This window comes from Gorilla gorilla, chromosome 8, assembly GCF_029281585.2.
Source record: "Gorilla gorilla gorilla isolate KB3781 chromosome 8, NHGRI_mGorGor1-v2.1_pri, whole genome shotgun sequence".
NCBI classification, from domain to species: Eukaryota; Metazoa; Chordata; class Mammalia; order Primates; family Hominidae; genus Gorilla; species Gorilla gorilla.
The window spans coordinates 63,253,866-63,280,181 of NC_073232.2; the positions used below are offsets into that span (position 1 = coordinate 63,253,866).

Genomic DNA, 26,316 nt, shown 5'->3' on the forward strand with positions numbered 1-26,316 from the left:
AATGAAGACAAGTCATGGAAAAAGACAGAAAAAAACAGACAAATGAGTTGTCAGTATCCATGGCCTCTGATTCTGTCTTATCCATGAAACAGAAGTGTTCAACACATACCTGCTAAGAAGCTTAGGAAGCTGTAGGCTCCACAAAGGAATGTAAACAGAAACAACCAGATGTGGAACAATGGCAGACTTCAATTCAAACTTTAACTGTCACTTGTTCCCTTAAGTTCATTTGAGAAAGACAAAATCTACACTGAAATCCTTGTTTGGTGAGCTCACTAGCTTTTCTTTCTCTGGTAATTTCTTGTAACTGTCCAGTATAGATTTTAACATACTTAAAACTCCTATTAGTCAAAGGTCAATTGTGGGCTTCACTATAACATTTTATAAAATGTATTCCTTCCTCCCATACCTCTTCAAAATATATTTCTTCAAAGCATTCATTAACACCCAATGAGTAGAGATCCACAGTGATAATAAATGCTATGTCTAAAATGACTTAACTAAAACAATTCCAGAGTGCCACCAGCAGAGAACATGCAGAAGGAAACATGGCACTTTCAATGTTCTCTTCTGGAAGAACAGATAGGTCCTCAAAACATGAGAGTTCAAACAGGGGCTATTTAAACAGGTAGATTACCAATGGCTAATGTATTCAATGGAGTCCTATACGCAAAGATACTTAGTGATTAAGTGGCCTATATACACCTTATTGCTTTACTTCCAAATATCAAATATAAGAAAGCCTATTTATTTGGGAGGCCAAGGCAGGCAGATCACGGGGTCAGGAGATCGAGACCATCCTGTCTAACACAGTGAAACCCCGTCTCCACTAAAAATACAAAAAATTAGCCAGGCATGGTGGCTGGTGCCTTTAGTCCCAGCTACTCGGGAGACTGAGGCAGGAGAATAGGGGAACCTGGGAGGCAGAGCTTGCTGTGAGCCAAGATCGCGCCACTGAACTCCGTCTCAAAAAAAAAAAAAAAAAAAAAAGCCTGTTTTTAAAAGTCTCTTAGGTATTTTCCATGGTTTCCCAATTATCTGTGGGAAGCTCTCTAACTTACTTGTATAGAGTTTAATATACGTGTCCACCATTAAATCCAGGTCATGTTTTATATCAAAATTTATGTTAAGCAAAGCCAAGTTACTTGATCTTTGGTCTGTCAAAGTGTACTTCAAATATGCTTTAAGATGCTTTCATCCATTTTCATACCACTCATTTTCAACCTTCATCACAGGAAGAATACACAGGACCTTCAGCAAATGCATACACATTAGGAAAAACTTGATGTCAGGCAGATGGAGGGCTTCACAGATGGTGGATGGAAGCTCTGTATCTTTCCCCCTGTGTTTCCATTTGATTCTCCAACAATGAAGCTCGGCTGAGAGCATGTTGGGATTAGGTAAGCCACTTCTACAACATGTCAGCATGATGTTCCTCCTAGGTATTAAATTTGAGTTGTCCCATGACTGCGGGTACCAGAGATAAGCATTTAAGAGCTTTGAGGTGCTGTTCTGAGAATATATCTTTAAGTTCCTGAATAATGTGCTCCACTTTTGGGACATTTAGGGTTTCTTTATAGTAACTCTCAGAGGTTAGCTGAGATTCCAAGTTACCCTGGTGAGCACTGCGGAATTTCCCAGGGAGTTTCATTTGAAGATCAAGTTTGGTTGCCAAATTTGTGGCTTCCTCAAACCAAAATTCATGATAAACTTCAATATTTTCTATCACTTCGTTGAGTGAATGCAGTACTGCAGTCAAGCTACCGGCTGCAAAGAAGACATCAGGTTTGACCCTGGAGATTTTTCCCAAAGGCTCTTGTAAAAGGACATTTTTAAGAACAACAGTAGTAACAATGAAATCAAAATCTGTTACTGCACTGCAGAGTACAAAGGCGCGGCCAGCTATACAGTTATTCCATCTAATATTTGTGTCACTATTTATACTCTCTAAACATAAAACAAGTGCTTGCTGGAATTCAAAAGCATCATGCCTGCCTGTTCACTGAGAATGGCAGATTTCCTTCAGTTCTTTACCCCTTTCTTTACTATTCTGAAAAAGGACAGAAATTACATTGTCAAGTTCTAAAAGCAGTTGTGGCGATCGATAGAAAAAAGAACAAACTTCCTCAATTGTTCCTAATGCAACAGATACTCCCATAACAGGTACTGATTTTGCCAACCACATGTTTATGGCACAGGAAGAGTAGAGCATGTAAATAGCTTGGGGATATTTCTCTAAAAGTCTAGAAGCAACAACTTTCATTTTTGAAGAGAATCCACTAGACGCAATGTAAGCCTGGCCACGACAATACTCCGTATTTAATCCCCACTTCTCAGTGATCATAGTGTGAAATTTCACAGCCAAAATTTCTGCATCAGCTTTGTAAGGCAGGAAGCCTACAAATTCCTCTCTCAGGTTATGAGATTCATCAACAAACCTCACCAACACAGGTAGGTGCTCTTCCCCTGCTATGTCCACTACATTGTCAGTGATAATGGAAAAGAAGTGTGAGTCTCTCACTTCCCTGAGAGTTTATTCTCGAATACAGCTCTCACAGATCTCTAGCATCTGTTTTTGTTGTGTTTTTGAACAAAACAACGTGTTAACTGCTGTTGTCTCAAACTGCTTTCTCAGAACCTCCTCACCAGAATTTATCCGGGCCGACACTCCAGCAGTGCTTGAAAGTTATCTGGAGTAAAGAGATCTTCTGGGATTTCATCAGCCTCATATCCATCCAGGGGTATGTTTTGCTTTCCCATCAGAATCAAGATTTCAAATAGAGATTTTAGTTATTCTTTGTTTTCCTTCTCTTCAAGGGTTAGAGGTAAAATGACCTCATCTTGTCCTTCACCCCCTTCTTCACTGGGGTTCTGAGCATTGCTGTTGTTGGTTTCTTTACGTTTTTGTTCCTGCTCAGAAATTTCATCAACTTTTTTTCTGTTTCAGTGTCCTGATTTCGTCTTCACTCAGTTCTTTTATTCGTTTTCTGTGTCTACTCTGTGTGTTGTTCAAATGACTGGTAAGATCAAATATTGTTGGTATTGCATTATCTCGAAGAACTGTCCTGTAAGGACTCTCCCAATGACTTCACGAGTATCTGCTTCAATTAGTTTTGAGAAATAAAATAAAACAATTATTTAGTTTTCTGATGCCTCTGCAAAATGTATAGTTCTACAGATCATAGAGGTCTCAAAATGTGTGGCACATAAGTGATAATGTTTATTTAGCTGATCAGGTGTTTTATCTTCTAAATCTGCTCTCCTACAATTGTCCACCCACTTCTGGCATCTGGCCGGGTCCCGCGGGAACTTGAAGAAGGCCAGGTCGGACTGCGTGCTCTTCCGCGTGCAGTTAGGGGCAGCGCAGAAGTGCAGAAGTTCCCCATCCTTGCCCGCCGCCGGCCGGCTCAGCCCCCTCCCCTCCTCCTCAGGGCAGTCCGCCCGCCCATGGGGCCAGGGAGGGGAGCCAGGCCGGCTGGCCAGCTCAGCAGGACTGGCGCGCGGGGACGACAAATTTTTATAGTTTGACTTTCCATTTTTAGTTTTAATTATGTTATGCCACTTATAAAAGAAAATATTCTGACTGCTCATTCCCAAAATATCTCAATTAAGTGCAAGGCAGAAACATTGGGTTAATTTCAACGTTTGTGAAAGTTTTCCCCAGAAAATTAAAATCTCCCATAGGTATAGAATGCCCAGTCAGGACCACCTAAATACAGCTCTCAAAGACAAAACTGTAGGCACAAATATTTCTAAAGTAAATGATAAACACATGCATCTACCAAGGATATTTTCATGATGCTGTAACTTGAAGCTTCTTCATGTATTGAGAAAGTATCTTTTTAAAATAACTCTGGAACTGTGGAACATTGAAAATGAGTGTGTTTCTGTGCAGCATTTGTGGAATGCTGGCCACCAAAGAGACATTTACAGCAATTGCAAATTTGCTTTTAAATGGATCCCCCATGACCCCAAAATATTTTTATCCTTTGCTAGTTATCTATTTTCTCTCTTAAATAATCCTGCTTTTTTATAACACTTTACTACTGTTGCAAATTTTTTCACCAAATGCACAGTTAACTTTAAGTCAATTTTAAAAGGCAAAGAGAAGATACCAGTAACTCTTACTTTGAACCTATATATGCTTTTGTCCTATTTATGTTCAGTTTGTCAGACTTTCCCCAAAACTGAGTTATTCTATTTAATTCAATTTAGCCAAATATCATGGGCTATAAAGTCAAGATTATACCAGAAGGGGCAATTGTCATAATTTAAGGTTTTGAGGCCACTAATGTCATGCTATTTTTAGAAATAACTAGACAAGACACAAAAGAACCTCATTGTCACTGTTTCAGATATCATCTCATGAAACTGGTTTATTGGCCAGAATAATCCCAGGAATTTCTCAATGAAACTCAATTATGAACAATGAGACATGTCAATGAGGCATTGACAGGAAATGAAACATTCCACGTATGCAAATATCTGACTAAAAGCTTTTCTCATTTAAGCTGAATTTTAAGAAATTCAAGGACTTTATTCCTAAATTGTACTTACTGTCATTTATTTATATAATTTAGAATAATCGTTTTGAGCATTAGTGTGATGGACACTGCAAATGTATCCATTAAAATGTATTTACTCCATCTGTTAGTGAAGACTTCAGGTTTGGGAGGTTGTACCTCCTAATCCCACCTTCCTTGGCATTTGAAATTGGAGGGGATATGTCTAAGGTACTATGTATTGTACTTTGCTATGACCACATTTATTGTTTCACAAGTGGGCTTCTCTATTCCATTTAGGCCCATGAGACTGCAAAAGGTATTTGCTAGGGACATGTAATTAAAAAAAAAAAAGTCTAAGTCTTTATGCAAATGGTTGATGATGTCCCATAAACTTAGCAGCCATGGTTTAACCACAAGAGTCACCAGATGAAACTGCCTTAGTACAGTGCCTGTTACAAAACTAGAATACAGAACAGAACAAACACAACGAGCCTGTGATGCCATCATAGAGTTGCTAAATTAAAAAATCCAGGAAGTTTCCCTTTTGGATTTCCAACTTGCATCAGGCAACATTATTTGAGCTGGGTTGTCTGTCACTTGTAACTAAATGCATACTACCAAGACAATATTTATTCTGTCAGTGATGCCTGCAGGGCTAATAACAGTATTTGCCATATTACATAAAGTTACTCAGGACTTTCTATGTTTTCTAACTCATGTGTTTAATTTGTATAGTGTATCTCTCTTCTCCTGTTGTTAGCTATTACTCTATGGACTAAGAAATTAATTACTAAAAGAAAAGATTTGTCAGCCAGTTTCCTTTGATCTGCTGTGACCCTGGAGGAGGGGCATGTGCCAAAGGCCTCAGCTCCCTCCTTACTTTCTTAGGAAGGACTTTCCAGACCTACATCAAAGTCAAATCCCCTTGTTAAGTATCTTTACTGAGCTACTATACAACAAGCTCTCTTCTAAGCATTTACCTGAATTAATCTATGTAATCCTCACATAATCTATTTAATCCTCACATAAACCTTATTTTACAGACCATATCATTCCCATTTTAGGCCATTTGTACTGCTTTAACATAAAACTTGAGAATGGGTAATTCATTAAAAACCAGAAATTTATTTTTCACAGTTTGGAAGGTGGGAAGTCCAAGATCAAGGTGCCGGCATTTGGTCTAGTGAGGGCCTTCTTCGTACATCCTTCATGCTTTCGCAGAAGGGCAAGCTAACTAAATGCTGCAGGAAGCATTTTTTCTAAGGGCCTTAACCTCATTAACCAGGAGGAAGCTCTCATGGCCTATTCACTTATTAAAGACCGACCTCTTAATACGATGACATTGGCAACACCTGGATTTTGGAGGGATAATATTCAAACTGTAGCACAAATGAAGAAAATGAGGCACAAAAGGGCTGGTAGGTAGTATAAAGTCACAAAACAAAGAAGAACTGGGAGTGTGATTTAAATAAAGGCAATTAAAAGCCCTGCCCCCTTAACTTTCAGGCTACACGACCATTTAGTTTTGTTTTATTTTTTTGAGATGGAGTCTCACTGTGTTGCCAGGCTGGAGTGCAGTGGCACAGTCTTGGCTCACTGCAACCTCCGCCTCCCGGGTTCAAGTGATTCTCCTGCCTCAGCCTCCTGAGTAGCTGGGACTACAGGCACCTGCTACCACGCCTGGCTAATTTTTTGTATTTTTAGTAGACATGGGGTTTCACCATGTTGGCCAGGATGGTCTCGATCTCTTGACCTCTTGATCCACCCTCCTTGACCTCCCAAAGTGCTGGGATTACAGGCGTGAGTCACCGTGCCCGGCCCCATTTAGTTTTTTCAGAACTCTTGCCTCACATGTTTTTTAAACATTTCCTAACACAATAATTCAATTAACATTCAACCCTCCCACTAGACTACTGGTTCCATACAAGCAGAGATTATATTCAGATTAGTTCATCATTGTCTCCTCAACCCTTAGCACAATGCTCACATCTTTATAAGCACTCAATAAGTGTTTGATAAAAGAGAGAAGAAAAGAAGGAAATACACAAGGTAAGCACAGAGGAAAAGGAATGAAAGATGGAAATTAAGACCTAAGCAAGAACCCAAAAGGAAGCTATAGATAAGTCATAATTGAGGGCTGTTTTAGCTGCACAGAGGCCTTTTCTGCTTCCTTCTAAGTAGCCAAATTTACCAGATAAATGAGCTGTTACTGTACTTCATGTCCAATAATAACATTTCTTCTAGCAATTAACTGACAGTATGTCCAACACTTCATGTAATGAGGAAAGCTGAAAAGAAAACACACATTAAGAATATAAATAGGCCGGCGCAGTGGCTCATGCCTGCAATCCCAGCACTTTGGGAGGTTGAGGTGGGCAGATTGCTTGAGCCCAGGAGTTCAAGACCAGCCTGGGTGACATGGTGAAACCCCACCTCTACAAAAAAATTAAAAAACTAGCCAGGTGTGGCAGTGCATGCCTGTAGTCCCAGCAACCCAGGAGGCTGAGGTGGGAGGGTCGCTTGGACCTGGAAAGGTCAAGGCTTCAGTGAGCTGTGATTGTGCCACTGCACTCCAGCCTGGGCAACAGAGTGAGATCCTTAGAACTGGCTACATATTCAGGATTTAAAGATTTAGAATAGAGAATAAAAGTACTAACCCTACAGAAATACAAAAACCCTCATAAACCATTATGAACACTTTTATGCACACAAACTAGAAAACCTGGAAGAAATTGATAAATTCCTGGAAATATACAACCTCCAAAGATTGAACCAGGAAGAAATAGAAACCCTGAACAGACCAATAGTGAGTTCCAAAATTGAATAAGTAATAAAAAGCCTACCAACCAGAAAAAGTCCCCGGACCAGACAGTTTCACAGCTAAATTCTACCAGATGTATAAAGAAGAGCTAGTACCAATCCTACTGAAACTATTCCAAAAAATTGAGAAGGAGGGATTCCTTCCTCTCTCATTCTGTGAAGCCCGCATCAGTATGATAGCAAAATCTGGCAGACACACACACACACATACACACATGCACGCAAACTTCAGGCCAATATCCTTGCTGCACATAGATGCAAAAATCCTCAACAAAATACTAACAAACCAAACCTAACAGTACATCAAAAAGCTAATCCACCACAATCAGGTATACTTTATTCCTGGGATGCAAGGTTGGTTCAACATATGCAAATCAATAAATGTGATTAATCACATAAACAGAACAAAAAGCAAAAACCACATGATCATCTTAATAGACACAGAAAAGGCTTTTGATAAAATTTAACGTCCAGTCCGTGCTAAAAACCATCAACAAACTAGGTGTCAAAGATACGTACCTCAAAATAAAAAGAGGCATCTGTGGCAAACCCACAGCCAATATCATACCAAACAGGCAAAAGCTGGAAGCATTCCCCTAGAGAACAAGAACAATACAAGGATGCCCACTCTCATTGCTTTTATTCAACATAGTACTGGAAATCCTAGTCAGAGCAATCAGGCAAGGGAAAGAAATAAAAGCATACAAGTAGGAAAGAGGGGAAGTCAAACTATCTCTCTCCACAGATACTATGACTCTATACCTACAAAACCCCAGTTACTCCTCAAAGGCTCCTAGATCTGATAAATAACATCAGCAAAGTTTCAGGATACAAAATCAAAGTACAAAAATCGATAGCATGTCTATACATCAATGTGAGAGCCAATTCAAGAATGCAATCCCATTCACAATAACCACAAAAAGAATAAAATATCTAGTGATACATTTAATCAGGGAGGTGAAAGATCTCTACAATGAGAATTACAAAACACTGATTAAAGAAATCAGAGATGAAACAAACAAAACATTCCATGCTCATAGATAGGAAGAATCAATATTGTTACAATGGCCATACTGCTGAAAGCAATTTTCAGATTCAATGTTATTCCTATGAAAACACCCATGACAATTTTTGAAGAATAAGAAAAAACTATTCTAAAATTCATACAGAACCAAAAAAGGTGCTCAAATAGCCAAAGCAGTACTAAGCAGGAAGAACAAAACCAGAGGTATCACTTTGTCCAACTTCTAACTATACTACAAGGCTACAGTAACCAAAACAACATTGTACTGGTACAAAAACAGACAGATAGACCAATGAAACAGGTTAGAGAACCCATAAATAAAGCTGCACAACTACAGCCATCAGATCTTCAACAAAGTTGATAAAACCAAGCAATGGGGAAAGGACTCCCTGCTCAAAAACTGGTGCTTGAATAACTGGCTAGCCACATGCAGAAGACTGAAACTGGACTCCTTGCTTATACCATCTGCAAAAATCAACTCAAGGTGGATTTAAAGACTTAAATATAAAACCTAAAACTATAAAAGCCCTAGAGGTAAACCTAGGAAATACCTTTGTGGACATAGATCCTGGCAAAGATTTCATGATGAAAACTCCAAAAGCAGTTGCAACAAAAACAGAAATTGACAGATAGGACCTAATTAAATTAAATAGATTCTGCACAGCAAAAATAACTATCAGCAGAGTAAACAGACAGCCTACAGAACGGGAGAAAATATTTGTAAACTGCATTTCACAAAAGTCAAATATCCAGAAACTGTAAAGAATTTAAACAAATTAACAAGCAAAAAAACAAACAACCTCATTTAAAATGAGCAAAGACATGAACAGACATTTCTCTAAAGAAGACATTCATGTGGCCAACAAGCGTATGAAAAAATGTTCAACTTACACCTTATACAAAAATCAATTCAAGATGGATTAAAAACTTAAATGTTAGACCTAAAACCATAAAAACCCTAGAAGAAAACCTAGGCATTACCATTCAGGACATAGTCATGGGCAAGGACTTCATGTCTAAAACACCAAAAGCAATGGCAACAAAAGCCAAAATTGACAAATGGAATCTAATTAAACTAAAGAGCTTCTGCACAGCAAAAGAAACTACCATCAGAGTGAAGACGCAACCCACAAAATGGGAGAAAATTTTCACAACCTACTCATCTGACAAAGGGCTAATATCCAGAATCTACAATGAACTCAAACAAATTTACAAGGAAAAAACAAACAACCCCATCAAAAAGTGGGCGAAGGACATGAACAGACACTTCTCAAAAGAAGACATTTATGCAGCCAAAAAACACATGAAAAAATGCTCACCATCACTTGCCATCAGAGAAATGCAAATCAAAACCACAATGAGATATCATCTCACACCAGTTAGAATGGCAGTCATTAAAAAGTCAGGAAACAACAGGTGCTGGAGAGGATGTGGAGAAATAGGAACACTTTTACACTGTTGGTGGGACTGTAAACTAGTTCAACCATCGTGGAAGTCAGTGTGGCGATTCCTCAGGGATCTAGAACTAGAAATACTATTTGACCCAGCCATCCCATTACTGGGTATATACCCAAAGGACTATAAATCATGCTGCTATAAAGACACATGCACACGTATGTTTATTGCAGCACTATTCACAATAGCAAAGACTTGGAACCAACCCAAATGTCCAACAATGATAGACTGGATTAAGAAAATGTGGCACATATACACCATGGAATACTATGCAGCCATAAAAAATGATGAGTTCATGTCCTTTGTAGGGACATGGATGAAGTTGGAAATCATCATTCTCAGTAAACTATCGCAAGAACAAAAAACCAAACACCGCATATTCTCACTCATAGGTGGGAATTGAACAATGAGATCACATGGACACAGGAAGGGGAACATCACACTCTCGGGACTGTGGTGGGGTGGGGGGATGGGGGAGGGAGAGCATTGGGAGATATACCTAATGCTAGATGACAAGTTAGTGGGTGCAGTGCACCAACATGTCACATGTATACATATGTAACTAACCTGAACATTGTGCACATGTACCCTAAAACTTAAAGTATAATAATAATAATAAAAAAGAAAGAGAAATGCAAATCAAAACCAGAATGAGATACCATCTTGCATCAGTCAGAATGGCTAGTATTAAAAAGTCAAAGAATAACAGATGCTGATGGGGTTGCAGAGAAAAGATACTGCTTACGCATTGGTAGTAGGAATGTAAATTACTTCAGCTACTGTGGAAAGCAGTTTGGATATTTCTCAAAGAACGTAGAACTAACATTCAACCCAGCAATCCCACTATTGGGTATATAGCCAAAGGAATATAAATTGTTCACCATAAAGACACATGAACTCATATGTTCATTGCAGCACTATTCACAATGGTAAAGACATGGAATCAACCTATCAACCTAGATGCCCATTGGTGGTGGACTGGATAAAGAAAATGTGGTACATATATACCATGGAACACTATGCAGCCATAAGAAATAATTAAATTATGTCCTTTGCAGCAACGTGGATAGTGTTGGAGGCCATTATCCTAAGTGAATTAATGTAGGTAAGAACAGAAAAGCAAATGCAACATATTCTCAACTATATGAAAGGGAGCTAAACATTGAGTATACATGGATACAAAGAAGGAAACAATAGACACTGGGGCCTACTTGAAGATGGAGGGTAGTAGGAGGGTGAGAACCAAAAAACTATCTATCCAGTACTATTCTCAGTACCTGAGTGATGAAATAATGTGTACACCAAACCCCTGCAACATGCAATTTACCCTGTAACAAACCTGCACATATATCCCTTGAACCTAAAATAAAAGTTGGAAAGAAAAAAAGACAGAGAGAATAAAAATCTCCCAGGAGACCTGAAAGAAGCTATGACTGACTAAAGCAATGGATAAGGATATAGTCTGCCTCTGTTAACTATTGCTGCGTAACAAATTATCCCAAAATTTAGCATCTTAAGAGAGCATGCATTTATTATCTCACAGTTTATGTGAGTTAGGTATAACTTAGTTGGATCCTTTAGCTCAGCACCTTTCACAAGGCTGCAATTAGGTTTTTAGTGCAGGTTCACAGTCATCTCAAGGTTAAATTGGGGCAGGATCTCCTTCTAAGCTCATTTAGTGGTTGTCAATAAGATTCACTTCCTCGTGTGCTGTTGAACAGAGGCCACCTTCAGTTTCTTGAAATATGAGGCTCTTCATCATGGCAGCTTGCTTCATCAAATCTAGTAAAAGATAGCATCTGCTAGCAAGGAAAAAGTCATGATATTTTATAACTTAATATGGAAAGGACATCTTCTCACTTTTGCCATATTCTGTTCATTAGGTGCAAGTCACTAGGTTCAGCCCACAATCAATAGGAGAGGATTACTCAAGGTCATGAATACCAGGAGGTAGGGATCATTTTAAAAGTTTGCATAATATGTAGCTCTTTCTATAGCTAAAAAAACTACATATAAATCACATAATGTATACTTTATAATTATGTATTTTTATTCTTAAGCCAAGGACAATGTAAGTGTAAAATAACAATATGTACTCATGTATATCATCATATAAACTCTTATTATTAAAGTCCATTTACTTTCAAGAAAAGTGGTCCAAATCACAGATTAAAACAGAAAAAATGTTAAGTTCAAATAAAATGTATGTATGTGGCCGCATATTTGCCATTTTTTAACTGTGGAATATGAAATAAAATTGTAAGTTCCTGTCACGCAGCTGTGCCTTCTAAATGGTACTTAATAAATAAACATTAAAAGCAAGGAATATAATTCAGACACTAGGTAAGGAGGAAGTACATGCAAACTGACAGAAAATAAAAATGCAGTTCAACTAAATGATGAATATAACAAACCCAATTTCCAGGCCTGAAAATTCGAGAAAAAATTTCCAGTAAATCATTGGAGGGATTCACTCGTCACCTCCCCTCCTCTGACCACCTCTCACTAGCTTTCTGCGAGGAGAGGAGATGGTGTCCCAAACCAAAATCTGTGTGTCTCTGGGTAACTTCTTCAAGATATAGCCAAATCAGAAAGGTATTATGAATATTTCTGGGAACATTACTGGGCCATTATGCATAAGCATTAAATTGAATATTCAAGAGGCACCACATTATTTTTTCAAAAAGAGCCTAGTCCCTTTTACCAATACCAGGAATGAGCTTATTTTCATGTGGTTTTAATTGGCCTGAGGTTTGACACAGCTTTACTTTGTCAGTAAGGACTGTTTTATTTTAAAATACAACAGAATAATTGAATGTCAATTTAAAAGGTAGAGAAAGCCAACAGACTACCTAACCTGATGCACAGTTTTTCGCCTCAGCTGAAATCTGCTTGGCTTATGTTCCAGGTCACTGGATGGGGAGTAGGGGAGGGCACCATGATGTGCATTATGGTTATCTGAAAGCCACCCAACAATATATACATTTTCTTGCCTCCCCTTTGGCTTTGTAGACCAAGGAAAGTAAGTGGGAAAAGGTTGAGAGGCCATTTTTAAAACATAAGAGAAACAGAATAGGAAAAAAGCCACAGAAAACACCTAGACTAAGACTTAAGGCAAAGAAAGAAATCTGGGCTCCAGGATTTCCAAAAAGAAAAGACAAGAGAAGACAAAAAGACTCCTGGGTACAATTGGCATATATCAGGATATCCAGTCACTTGTATCTTTTTGCAGACTGAAATTCTGAAACTGGTAGGGAACATTTGTTAGGATTTCAGCACAGAACAAAACTTAAACATTAATTCTATGTGAAGTCTGTGTGGAATTGACTTCAGGTGCATGAAGGAAAGATCGAGGAAATAGTCTTAAAATCAATCCAACAGAGTTGAGATAAGGAAGGGAGTAGTATAATAATTATGCTTCCAGATCATCATCATATTTCCATCAAAATGACTTAAATGCTTATATTTTATAATCATATAGTCTTTAGAAAACCCTCCAAATCATTTATAATCCAATGATTGAGAATTATCTATGGGCCCAGCATTTTTAGATATCTTAGAATTAGGGGGGAGGGGGGCATCTAATGGATGGTGTGTGTGTGTGTGTGTGTGTGTGTGTGTGTGTGTGTAGAGGCAGGAGGTGACAGGTGGCTTTGGAGGCCATGGAGTACAGCTATGGATTCAATACAAGAATCATTTCTATACTCTATCTGGCCCATGAGTACAGTGAATCCAGTTTAAGATCTTCAAGGACAGAAAATGCACTACTTTAGAGAGCCTGTCTGCTTCCTTTTCAGGAAATATAATTGACAAAATGTATTTCCTTATTGCAAAAGGTGATCATACAAATTGGGTCATTCTTGTTATACCAAACTGAAACACAGTCAAAAGGCTGGGGGAGAAAGCACTCAGGGCACAATAACAGTGATCCAAGAATGTAATTCTCTGTGAGCCTGGCTGCTGAAACTGCCTGCTGTGACCTGAAACCAGTTTTATCTAATAGCTTCTGAAACAACATCGTGCAATTCTAAGAATAGTTTTACTCACGTCTGTCACTTACTAATCTAAACTTGTCATTTTTCCCAAAATCTTACCAGTGCTAATGGACTTTCTCAAAGAGTAATACATAATATTTCTATTTATTTATTTATTTATTTATTGAGACAGTCTCGCTCCATAGCCCAGGCTCAAGTGCAGTGGTACAATCTTGGCTCACTGCAACCTCTGCTTCCTGGCTTCGAGAGATTCTCCTGCCTCAGCCTCCCAAGTAGCTGGGATTACAGGCACACACCACCACGCCCAGCTAATTTTTGTATTTTTGGTAGAGACGGGGTTTCGCCATGTTGGCCAGGCTGGTCTCGAACTCCTGACCTCAGGTGATCCGCCTGCCTCAGCCTCTCAAAGTGCTGGGATTACAGGTGTGAGCCACTGTGCCGGGCCTCATTTCTCTCTCTCTCTCTCTTTTTTTTTTTTTTTTAAATAAAACCGCTAACCTTCTCTTTGATCTTTGGACATGCCAAAGACCATCCAGTCTGCATGTATGCCCTGAATTGCAATTCTTTCTTCCCCAACAAAATGTTTTAATTTCAGAGATTCATCTGCATTTTATTTGACTTTGACACTTACTACGAAGTTGAAATTTTCACTCTGTAATGTCCGCCATTAATATCTCAGAATGAAACTAAATTATGCCTTTGGAGACACACATGTACACCCACATGCAAACACGCATGCACAAGACAATACATAGAACAAGAGAATGATTATACTTTTCCCCAAATATATTTCCCAAATTAACTATTTCTCAAATTTCAAATAGAAATATTTTACTATCCATATAGCTATATCCTGGATATGGATCAGTTTAATCTTCACACTATTCAGCTCAGAAAAGAAAATATTATTCCAAATCTTGGTTGATTAGTACAGAAGAGAGTACAACTGTATAAGGCTGTTTTCACGCTGCTGATAAAGACATACATACCTGAGACTGGGTAACTTATAAAGAAAAAGAGGTTTAATGGACTCCCAGTTCCACGTGGCTAGGGAGACCTCACAATCATGGCAAAAGGTGAAAGACATATCTTACATGGCAGTAGACAAGAGAGAATGAGAGCCAAGTGAAAGGGGAAACCGCTTATAAAATCATCAGCTCTTGTGAGACTTATTCACTACCATGAAAACAGTATGAGGGAAAGCGCCCCCATAGTTCAATTATCTCCCACTGGGTCCCTCCCACAATACGTGGGAATTATGGGAGCTACAATTCAAGATGAGATTTGGGTGAGGACACAGCCAAACCATATCAACAACTCTTTCTTAACTTGTTCTGGTCTTTCTAGTTTTTTGAATGCAACAGAGAATACATTCGAGTAGATTCAAATAGGCCCCAAGTAAGCTTGTCTGGCAGGAGGGAGAACTGAGGAATAAAGACATAACTCCATGTTAAAATTGAGTATAAGATAGAACTGAAAGCCACTTATATAGCCTAAGAAAATGAGACACGTCTACAAAATAATCAGAGACTTCTGACTTCCCCAGGCAAGGACAGCTACCTTCTTTCAGATACACCTTTGTTTTGATACCACTAACTATAATACTTAACCAGGTGAATGAGTATGGGAAAGAAAAAAAAAAACTGACTTTTTAAAGGATTTTATTCACAAAGCATTTATTAGTTTCTAGGATCTCATTCTTTCCAGACATACCTATGGAACAGAAAGGCCAGCACTGAGTTCCTAAAGATCCTCAAAAGGGGCATTCAGCAAGGAGGTAGGATGGGGAAGAAAGACCTGCCCATGGACAGATGAAACAAAACAACAGGTCCTGGCCTGGGGCAAAATTTTCCAAAGACAATGGAGATAAAGGCCTGTGAGTTTTTTGAGTTCTGGGGACCTGTCTACATTCTTCCTGATAGCTGCATCCAGGAACAATCATAATATCCCAGTATGAGCTGTTTGATATAGACAACTTAGGGCATTATTTTATTTTATTTATTTTATTTTATTTATTCCAGACGGAATCTCGCCCTGTTTTCCAGGCTGGAGTGCAGTGGCACGATCTCTGCTCACTGCAACCGCCGCCTCCTAGGTTCAGGCAATTCTCCTTCCTCAGCCTCCAGAGTAGCTGGGATTACAGGCACGCACCAGCACTCCCGACTAATTTTTGTATTTTTAGTAGAGACGGGGTTTCGCCATGTTTGCCAGGCTGGTCTCACACTCCTGACCTCAGGTGATCCATTCGCCTTGGCCCCCCAAAGTGCTGGGATTACAGGCGTGAGCCACGGCGCTCAGCCCACTTCGGGCAATTTTATCTATTAAAGTCTTTGGGCACCATACGCCCTGAGGCTATGACAGAACCTCAGTGAGCGTGATGGTGCCATGCCTTGTGTGCAGCAAGACCAGAAATTCCATGACTTCCAGTCAGGAAAAATCTCCTATGCTCCACTTCCACCCCCAGAGAAACACAGCTACTGCCTTCAAGGGATTAGCCAGCTTGGGCAATGAGCATTTTATCACTGACCACTCTGGGCAAAGATAGAAGCGCCTCCCTGAATACTCTGAATTACCTAAGAACTCCAGGCTTTCATACAACCTTGGAGGAAGAGGAGATGAGGATCCCCAATAATGGTGATGGTTTAAATGCCTGCCTACTTTCTAGGAAGGGGTATGGAAACAAAGTAAATTTTACTTAGTGAAATAAAAGATGTGACATTCCTTACACCCCATATTACATAGTAAAATTCAAATTGGATACATATTTTTAGAGGCAAGAATAAAGAAACTGATGTTGGAGAAAGTTGAGTAGCTTACCCAAGGTCATTAGGTTGTTAAAGCTAGGACTATAACCCAGCTCCGGATTCCTGATACAGTATTCTCCATCATTTATAACTATATTTGTTCTTAATTTTAACATGAGATTTTTCAAACCATTTTTAACATGTAAGTGCTTGATATTGAGGCTCAGAGAGTAGGGCTTGCTAGTGAGTGGTAAATCATTCAATACTTACTGGATTAAAGGTTTACTTGATAGAAAATTGTATTGTGGCAAAGAAGGCAGATATATTCAAAAAGACCTAAATAGATTTTAATTTCTAAAACAAGTATTTATGAACAGGAATTTTTCCTAAGTTATTTTATATTAGGGACTGGTTGGAACAAAAAGATAAATCAGTGTGTATCCTCAAAATGTGTTTAAAATATGTGTCTGTGACAGAACAAAACAGAGAGTGAATAGTTCACGAAGACTATCAGTCATGGATCTTTAAAATTCCGTTCTGACACTGATATACTAGGTTAAACCAAGTGTGTCTACAAGATAAAGATGCATTTATTTCCAAAGTTATTTAATCACATAACTTTTCCACAAAATATTCAATACGACTAGTAAAGACATATAAGCTCTTGTCACAACTCTCTTACATCAATTACGTAAAATAATTTTAACACGCCAAAAGTGAGAGTATCTTCCTAAAGTAAAATAATTATCAATAAAATAGTGACAGGGTGAAATTGCTTTAACTTTGAGACAGTCTATGATAATTCGACATGGTGAAGTTTTTATGGTCTGAGAAGCCTTTTCTTTAAAGTGAGAAGTTTCAGTAGTTGAGCTCGCAACTACAAACTTAAATAAAATGACTCTTTAATATTGGTGTCCATAGCAATATTAATAATGCAATAAACAAGAATGAACAATTGGCATTATACTTAAAATCCTATTATTTCAGTTATTATCAATAATAATTATTGCCTGAACTGAGCTGCCCACTTTTGTTAATTTCCAGTGCATGTTGGTGATTCTATTGCATTTGAATTTCCAAAAATATGTTTGAATTTCATATATTTGGACTTTCTGACATAGACAAAATCTCTTAACCATATTACACGTTGAGTGTTCATTCAAACAAACTTTCAACAAGTTGTGATTCAGTTCTTACCAAATGCAAAGTGGTTCTGTAAATTAAATCATATGTCCATTTAAACATAGAACATTGTCCCTGATAACATTTAAGATGATTGATGGCATTTTCTTTATTTTCCTTAAACCTTCTCTCTAGGATGATGAGATCACCTAATCTCAGACACTCAGATCCTAGAAGTAACCTTCCTTCACACTAAGGCCTAACATTTAAAAAGTAATGAACCTAGTAATGAACCAATGCCAATTGTCCTTACAGCAAAAGCTAGAGAATCAGAAAGCTGAGTAATTTTCTTGCAATCTGGTGGCTATTCTGTGAAGATAGAAGTTTGGTAGCAGTTGGTGTCATTTGCTGGCAGTTGCCAACCAACTGTGCATTGCCTGGTAGAGGGAAGCAGTTGAGGATAGAGGGAGAAGGGAGTGGCTTATATATAAAGCAAACTCTTATAACCCCAGAAGATCAAAGCCTGAACCAAACAGGTGAGAATTGTTCACTTAGAGGGTCATCTCTGGAAGCACTATCAAGAGGAGTTACAAAGCTTGCTAATTTTATTTGAGATTCAACACTAACCAAGAAAAAAATATATAGAAACTAAGGGGCCTATTTCCAAACAGTTTAAAGGAATGTGTCACATTTGTCTTCCTTCTGCAGCAAGTACCAGCTATGTGTCCACATTGCTTGATGAGACAGGCCTCTTAACATTTTGGTTTAACAAAGACAATGAGTTCCTTAGTAGAATGAAAGTAATATAATGTAGAAAAGAAGTCAGGAAACCATGTCTGATTACACAGTCAAGACTCCAAACCATTACAAGAAAACACTCAGTAAAATAATATGATATAGAATAAGGAGAGAAAGAGAAACCAAGTTTTCCTGTAGTAACTCTGTAGGTTTGCACAGAAGAGGGAGAGAACAGAGAGTCACTGGCATATAAGGTATATCTGTAAGGAATAAATGTGACATACCTCTTATAGTGTCTACATACAAAAGTCACTGAAGGAACATTTGTTGAATGAATAACTAATCAGCTTAATAAAGAGGAACTAACCCTAAGTTCTAAGAAACCTAGTATTTAGGCCGGGCACGGTGGCTGATGCCTGTAACCCCAGCGTTTTGGGAGGCCGAGGCGGGTGGATCACCTGAGGTCAGGAGTTCAAGATCAGCCTGACCAACATGGTGAAACCCCGTCTCTACTAAAAATACAAAAATTAGTTGGGTGTGGTGGCACATGCCTGTAATCCCAGCTACTCGGAGACTGAGGCAGGAGAATCCACCTGGGAGGTGGAAGTTGCAGTGAACCGAGACTGCCCCATTGCACTCCAGCCTAGGAAACAAGAGCAAAACTCCATCAAAACAAAACGAAACAAAAAACAACAACAACAACAACAAAAACTAGTATTTATCCAGAAAGAATAAATACACCAAGTGTGATTGACACACAATGAATGACCAATATCAAGGTATGCTGTGTTTCTTAAGCACATACCCAGAATGTAGCATCCCATGGAGACCACCGTTCATGCCAATTTGACTGAGAATCAACAATACCACCAGAAGAGATCAGGGGAAAAATTTAGGGAAAATTTAAAAGGATCCAGTAATACATATAAGAAATAATAAACTTGGAAAGGGATTGAAAAAATACACACACTTGTAATCTCAGATGTTCATATATCAATGCACACATCATGGAAAAATAAAATTTGAGATTTATGATGCAGAATAACAAATACTGATTGATAAGTTGTTAGGATAAAACTTAAAATTTATATAGGAATAGATTTTTAAGGTATATATTATTGAATAGGAACAGATTTGGCTAGGAGAAGAGAAAGAGAAAGAGGTAGATTGGTGCTAAATGTCTAAGATAGATCTGATCTTATTTCTGACAAAATTACGTGGAATAAATGATGTCTAACATATAGGAGGTGATTGATATGCATTTGCTAAGTTAGAGAAGAAAAAATAAGCAACAAAACAAGTGAAATTTTAAAATAAATGTAGAAAAACCAGCTAGAGAAAAATGGACAAAGATGAATGAAAAGTTCAAAGTGTTAATTTAGATATAAAAAATTAAATGAGAAAAAAAGTGACTAAAAGTGACAAAATATAAAAAGTCAATGTAACTGGATATCAAAGAAAAAGAGGTATTGAGACATAGTATTAAGATATACTGTGTCACCCAAAAGAAGAGAAAATAAGTTTAAAAATATAGGATAATTAAAACTAATAATTTTAAAACAAACAGGAAAAAAATAGCTAGTCACAGACAAGTCATGTGGGTCCACAGGGAATTTCTAGGACAGTCAAACTTCCTGGACTAATAGTTTCCAGCTGAAGCAGATGGTGTGCATTCTTCCATGTTAAGGAACAAAGAGAGAAAGATCCATATGTCATCCTTATGCTCCTCACCTTTATAGTTGAGCATAAAATCTCACATCCCAACCACTGTATCTCTCATTATTTCATTGCTCTGTAGGAAGAGAAAGAGAACATTGCAGAACATCTAAGGGTATTCTTAATTCCTGTGATTGCACTGCTAAACGACAGGACAGTTGAGCCACTACCAACACTACCATCATCACAAAGAGTGTAACAGCATGTCCTCAGAAAACTTCTCTCGTTTCTCAGATCTCTAAAACAATTAATACATACTATATAGAATTTTATGATCAGGTAAATTGAAGCATACAAGAAGCCACTGAATAAAAAGAACAACTGTTACATACTATATGACCACATAAAGGAAACTGATGCTATACTTGCTATACTATGCAAGATGTAGATCCTAACATTGGCATGGGGGAAAGATCCAGCAGCAATGGGGAACTCCAATGCAACATACTACGGTAAAACCAATGTATCTGGCAGTTTCTTATTATGTCTTCACTTCCTTCCCAAGGGAGGCACAAGAAGTAATGAGGAAACCTAATGCTGTCTCAGAAAAAGGAATTTGTTTTAAAACTGAATGAGAAAAAGTGATCATGGTATCCTGGCAGCATGGTAGCATGGCGCAGAAGTGGGAAAAATGAACATAGAGAGTTGATTGCACAAACTCTGAAGAAAAAAGAAGCATGAACCCTGTACCTTAAGTTTCTGAAATGGAAGACATAGAGTGTAGAATTCTTATAAATTATCTGCAAGAGGAAAAAATGGGGGAGGGGGATCTGAGGAAACAGAATATTTAAAAAATAAGTTCAGAAAGAAAAAAAAGAAAGACAAATTTTGGAAAACGCTAGTGACATTAATAACTGAGTCACAAAAGCCATGGATAATGAGGGCAATGGCAAGATTTCCTCCAAAAGTGAAATTAAGATAAAATTAGGAGAAAGGCAGAATAATGAATGAGATAAGCCATTTGCAGGAGAAACCCACTCTTACTGATAATCTGTAAATGGAATTGCTAACTTGAGTGCCCTTCAGGAAGATATATCTGGAATGTGATTATAAATAACAAAAGCTTAAACCTAATCAACGGTATGCACTGTGGAGAAAAGAATGCGTTTACAGAAGGTGATGGTTGATCTGCACAGAGTCTAAAATTTATGGACTTAGATACAAAGTGATTTTTCTTTTCCTTTTTTTTTTTTTTTTTTTTTGAGGAGTCTCGCTCTGTCGCCAGGCTGGAGTGCAGTGGCACAATCTCAGCTCACTGCAACCTCCTGGGTTCAAGCAATTCTCCTGCCTCAGCCTCCTGAGTAGCTGGGACAAGAGGCGCATACCACCACACCCGGCTAATTTTTGTATTTTTAGTAGAGATGGGGTTTCACCATGTTGGCCAGGATGGTCTCAATCTCTTGACCTTGTGATCTGCCCACCTTGGCCTCCCAAAGTGTGGGGATTACAGGCGTGAGCCACCGCGTCCAGCCCGTGGTTTTCAAAATATCACTACCATTACCCTGCTAGAGCTCAGATCCAAGCAGTGAACCTCTACCATTCATTTATTGTTCCTTTCCAAGTTCCTTACTGTTTGTGTTAATTCATATTGCCAACCTTAATGTTTTTCTGAAATTTTGTATTTTATAACCTGGCATATGTAGAAGTATCACTACACTCAACAGACCAGGATATGTGTCCTTATTCTGTTAATTACCGACTTGGCGTCCCAACAGCAGATTATTTAGCTTCGAGTAAGGTTATGATTAACAAATAAAAGAATATGCGTGAAAACGTTTTGAAAACTGTAAAACATTATTCAGATGTTGAGCATTGCTACTTAAATCTTTGTAACATTCTGAGTTGGTTGCTTTAAGGAATTTTTTAAACTTTTGCAAATGAAGTAGCTTAGAAGCATATTCCTGTGGTGTGAGCTAGCCTCACAATGTATAATAAGAGTTTTGCAGACTGAGTCAAGCTAGGTGTGGTTGTCAGGTTGCTGCAACAAGGTGCTTTTGTGATCATTTCTAAAAGGAACCTACCTGCAGCACAGGTTGGTCTTCTCCAAAAATACCTCTCTACTGAAAGCTGGCACAAGCTGCTGAAATGGCTCTATTTCATGAAAGGCACACAGAGCATAAGCTTACCTAATTAATAATTTTCACGGTTGTTTTCCTTTTCCTCTTTGCAGCTGCTGAATGGAGTGGCTCTGATTAAGCCATACCACATCGTGAGAAACGTCGCTTCGCAAGGGTGTTACATTCTGAATTTCCCCCTACTTTGATCCCTGCTCATTGGCCCCTTTGATCTCTAAACAGGATGTACAAGGTTCACTAATCAATGCTTTCCCTCATTTTTGGTTCTTTGTCTGTGAAGTGTTTGTATTTAAATCATTGACTAGAATAGGTGAATATGTATGACCTGTGTCTTTTTCCATTTGGTCTTTCCATTTTCAAGAGACAGAAGGAAGAAAATATTTTCAACTGAGTTTTCATTCAAAGCTGAGTTAAGCAGCAAAGTATATCTTGGGGATTGCAGGTGGTGCTCAATTCTTCTTCTTTAAAAATTTGAATCACTTTCTAGGGAGAATTAAAGGATGGCAGAATGAAAGAATCGTGCCCATTGTTGTCCATTCGAAACCATGCAAAGTGGAACATAAGTCCCTTTAATCTCAGATGCCAATGGAGAAATGTACCTGCAGCAGGCTTAGTGCTAACTTTTCCAAGCACTAAAGGGTCTCCTTCTTTTGAGGACTCACAGGTGTATGGAAAAGTAAGAAGCCTAGCACTGAGGAAAGAACCAATAAAACAAAACCTAAATGTTAAGTGAAAAATGGGGAACACCCACAGCAAGTACTATTGGCGTTTAGAAAAGGGAGAGAGACCTTGATAGCTGGATAATCAGGAGAGACCTCTTAGAAGAAGTAGGTTTTGTTGGTTCAAATTCATCCCAGAGAGTGGGAACTGTGTGCAAAGTTTTGGAGCTGGAAATGCCATACCACTCTTACTCCTTATGAACATGTGAAGAATCAACCCTTGTTTGAAGGTGACATGTCTTTTGCTATCCATTTATCCCCCCATCCTTCAATTTTTATTACAAGAGAGAAAATGAGGGCAGGTATCAACCATACCAAATTATTCTATGGGATATCCTGTTTTCCATTTTACCTTGTATCAATACCTTACCAGATTAGACATGGCAGGGCTAATTACTGTATTCCCTCTCCTTTGATATAGCATAGACACTTCCAATGTAGCCTAAGTCATTAAGCCTTGACCAAAGAGCAAACAATTCTCAGTTCCATAGTTTCATATGGAGAATTTTATCAAAAACTACTTACATTTTCCACTTTCATAGAATCACAAAATTGGTTATTGGAATATGAAAGCCAAATGACACTTGAAATTTATTGTGGTCAATTCCATCAATTTCCAGATGAGGAGACTTGAATCTCAGAATGGTTATGTGGTTTGCCCAGAGTTTCACGGCTAATTAAATCCTAGGCTTTTCATCCTGTGCTTTCCCCTGCATCAACTTTTCCTTATTTATTAAGCAAAGGAATTATATCTCTGAGAGTTTATCTATCTCTAAATTCTATGATGTCTTTCTTTATAAATCTTGGAAAAAATCAAAGCCTGAAAGGCAGATTACAGCACTCTAATTTTGGTTCACAAAGGACCACACTAAACTGGCCTGCTGTGGTTCAAATGTAAAGTGCTAAATGGTAGAGCAAGTTAATGCCCTGGTTGTTTGCTGTTGGAGGTAAAAATATATCTGTAGGTCTCAGCCAAGTTCCTGTGGATATTTGTCCACATCCCCAAAATACCACACACACTTGGCAAGAATGGAAGATTACAGCCAAGCAAGGCCCAGATCTTGAATAGCAAGAGTATTTCGAGTAAAGAACAACATACAATGGCAAAGCTCTCATTCTTAGGTATGCCATTTATCTCCATAACGTTCTGTAATGTTGTTCTTTTCTCTTTGTTTCTTCTGCCTTTCCCCATCCTGTATTCCAAACTCTACAAAATTGCAAGAATGACTTTCATTTTAAGTTATATTTGAGATAGGATAAAAATTACAATGAAATAGTTCAGCTATTCATTGCATTTTCTTCTATTTTTCTATATTTTCCAAATTTTCTCTGAAGTGACAATATGTATTAATTATAGAATGAACAAATAAACCTCCTTACAAACAATTTAGATTACTGAGGTACTGACAGCTAGAATTTTGAAATTCTCTCTCGAAAGTCATTCCAAATTGTTTTCTTCCTGGTGTTTTATAGCCATTATATTGCTATCTGTTTTCCTTACAAGTGAACTTGAATGAGATGCTTAAATTTGCTGTAGGTAGAGTTCTTTTGGAAAAAAAAAAAAAAGGTGTATCATTGGAACTGGTGAATACTACTTTAGCATATTGGTGAAAACAGAGACTGGATATGGCAGCTATCTGAGCAACATATTATCCTAAGATGTTTAAATAAAGCTTACTAAAAGTGATTAGGGCCACTAGATCTCCCTATTGACTTGGATTAATGCCATAATTCAGAAAGAAGTTGACTTTATATATGAATGTTCACATTAAATTGATTGGCAAGATAGAATTTAAGACCAAATTCATTAAGAATTTCAGAATCTTGAAAGACATGCCTTCTAACTCAATGCTATTAAAGCTTTGATTGATATATTTTTTTTAAATTTACCACACTCTAAACACATATTGTCAAACCTGCTTACTTGTTTCAAAGATGAGTTGAATTAAAGCCCTAAAATGCCATTTAGCATGCAATAATGTTTACCCTATTGCAGACCTACTGGAGATACATTATAGTAGTCATATTGTAACTCTTGTACACTTAGAGAAGGATGACAAGGAATCCCTCGCACTCTTCCTTTCCAACTTGGACCTGGCAGAATGGTTCCCGCAAAGAAGGGTGGAGAGAAGAAAAAGGGCCGTTCTGCCATCAACGAGGTGGTGACCCGAGAATACACCAACAACATTCACAAGCCCCATCCATGGAGTGGGCTTCAAGGAGAGTGCCCCTCGGGCACTCAAAGCGATTCAGAAATTTGCCATAAAGGAAATGGGAACTCCAGATGTGCGCATTGATACCAGGCTCAACACAGCTGTCTGGGCCAAAGGAATAAGGAAAGTCCCAAACCGAATCCGTGTTTGGTTGTCCAGGAAACGTAATGAGGATGAAGATTCACCAAATAAGTTCTATACTTTGGTTACCTATGTACCTGTTAACCACTTTCAAAAATCTACAGATAGTCAATGTGGAGGAGAACTAATCGCTGACCGTCAAATACCTCAAATAAAGTTATAAAATTGCAAAAAAAAAAAAAAAAAGACAAGAAGGAATACGTAAAGCATTTTTAAAGAATTCTTTAAATTTGACGACAGTAGTCTAAAGACTCAAAGTGAAATTTACCAGGTTAAAGTCTTGGATCATTTTCCCATAAAAAATCCCCACCACTTCTTTTGATGAGAGTTGAATTGCGGGTCCCAGAAACCTGTGCATCTCTGTCACTTTTTCGTATTCTGCTTCCTACCAAGTAGAATCATAGCTTGTTTCTCATATACTGCAACCTGCTCCCCTCAAGATGTGACTCAAGGGAAAAAAGCATTCATCATATAAGGCAGCATCTATTAAGCACATTTTGCTGTGCTAGACCCTAGGCTAGGTGCTTTCATGCCCTGTCTTACTAAGTCCTTATGGTAAAAGTCCATCCATCTTTACAGATAATCCAAAGAACCTTCAGAAGGATTATTTGCTAGGTATATGTAAGTATAAAAGTATTAAACCATAGAGTTGCAGAGAAAATCTTCTAACTCCTGTAGCTGCAGCCATAGTGTGTCTAATCTATCATCATCAATATTCGGACCCCAAGAGATATCAAACAGAGTTATTATCACCTTACATAGGCTAGAGAGAAAAATCTGATCAAAAGCCTTCATATTGAAAATCCTTTCCTGATTCCTTGATTGGCCTTTTGCCCTTCAAGTAGGAGAGGAAGTGCTTATGAGTTTCATTCACAGAAGAAAAAAACCACCTACTTTGAAATTTACTGGCAACTCTTCAAAATGTATACTGATGTCCTAAAGGCTTTGTTCGTAACTTGAAACACTGGGTAACAAAAGTACTATTTCCCTTCTTCTCTTTATTTTTCCTTTCCCAACTTCCTTTATTTATTTCCCTCTCTTTTTCTTCT

At 38.1% G+C, this 26,316-nt stretch overlaps 2 pseudogenes; one reads left to right on the forward strand and one right to left on the reverse strand.

Moving 5' to 3' along the window:
* Positions 1 to 1,009: 1,009 nt before the first annotated feature.
* Positions 1,010 to 3,591, reverse strand: LOC101147987 (52 kDa repressor of the inhibitor of the protein kinase-like; annotated as a pseudogene).
* On the forward strand, positions 1,330 to 25,395 carry LOC134759210 (large ribosomal subunit protein eL31-like; annotated as a pseudogene).
* Positions 25,396 to 26,316: the final 921 nt, after the last annotated feature.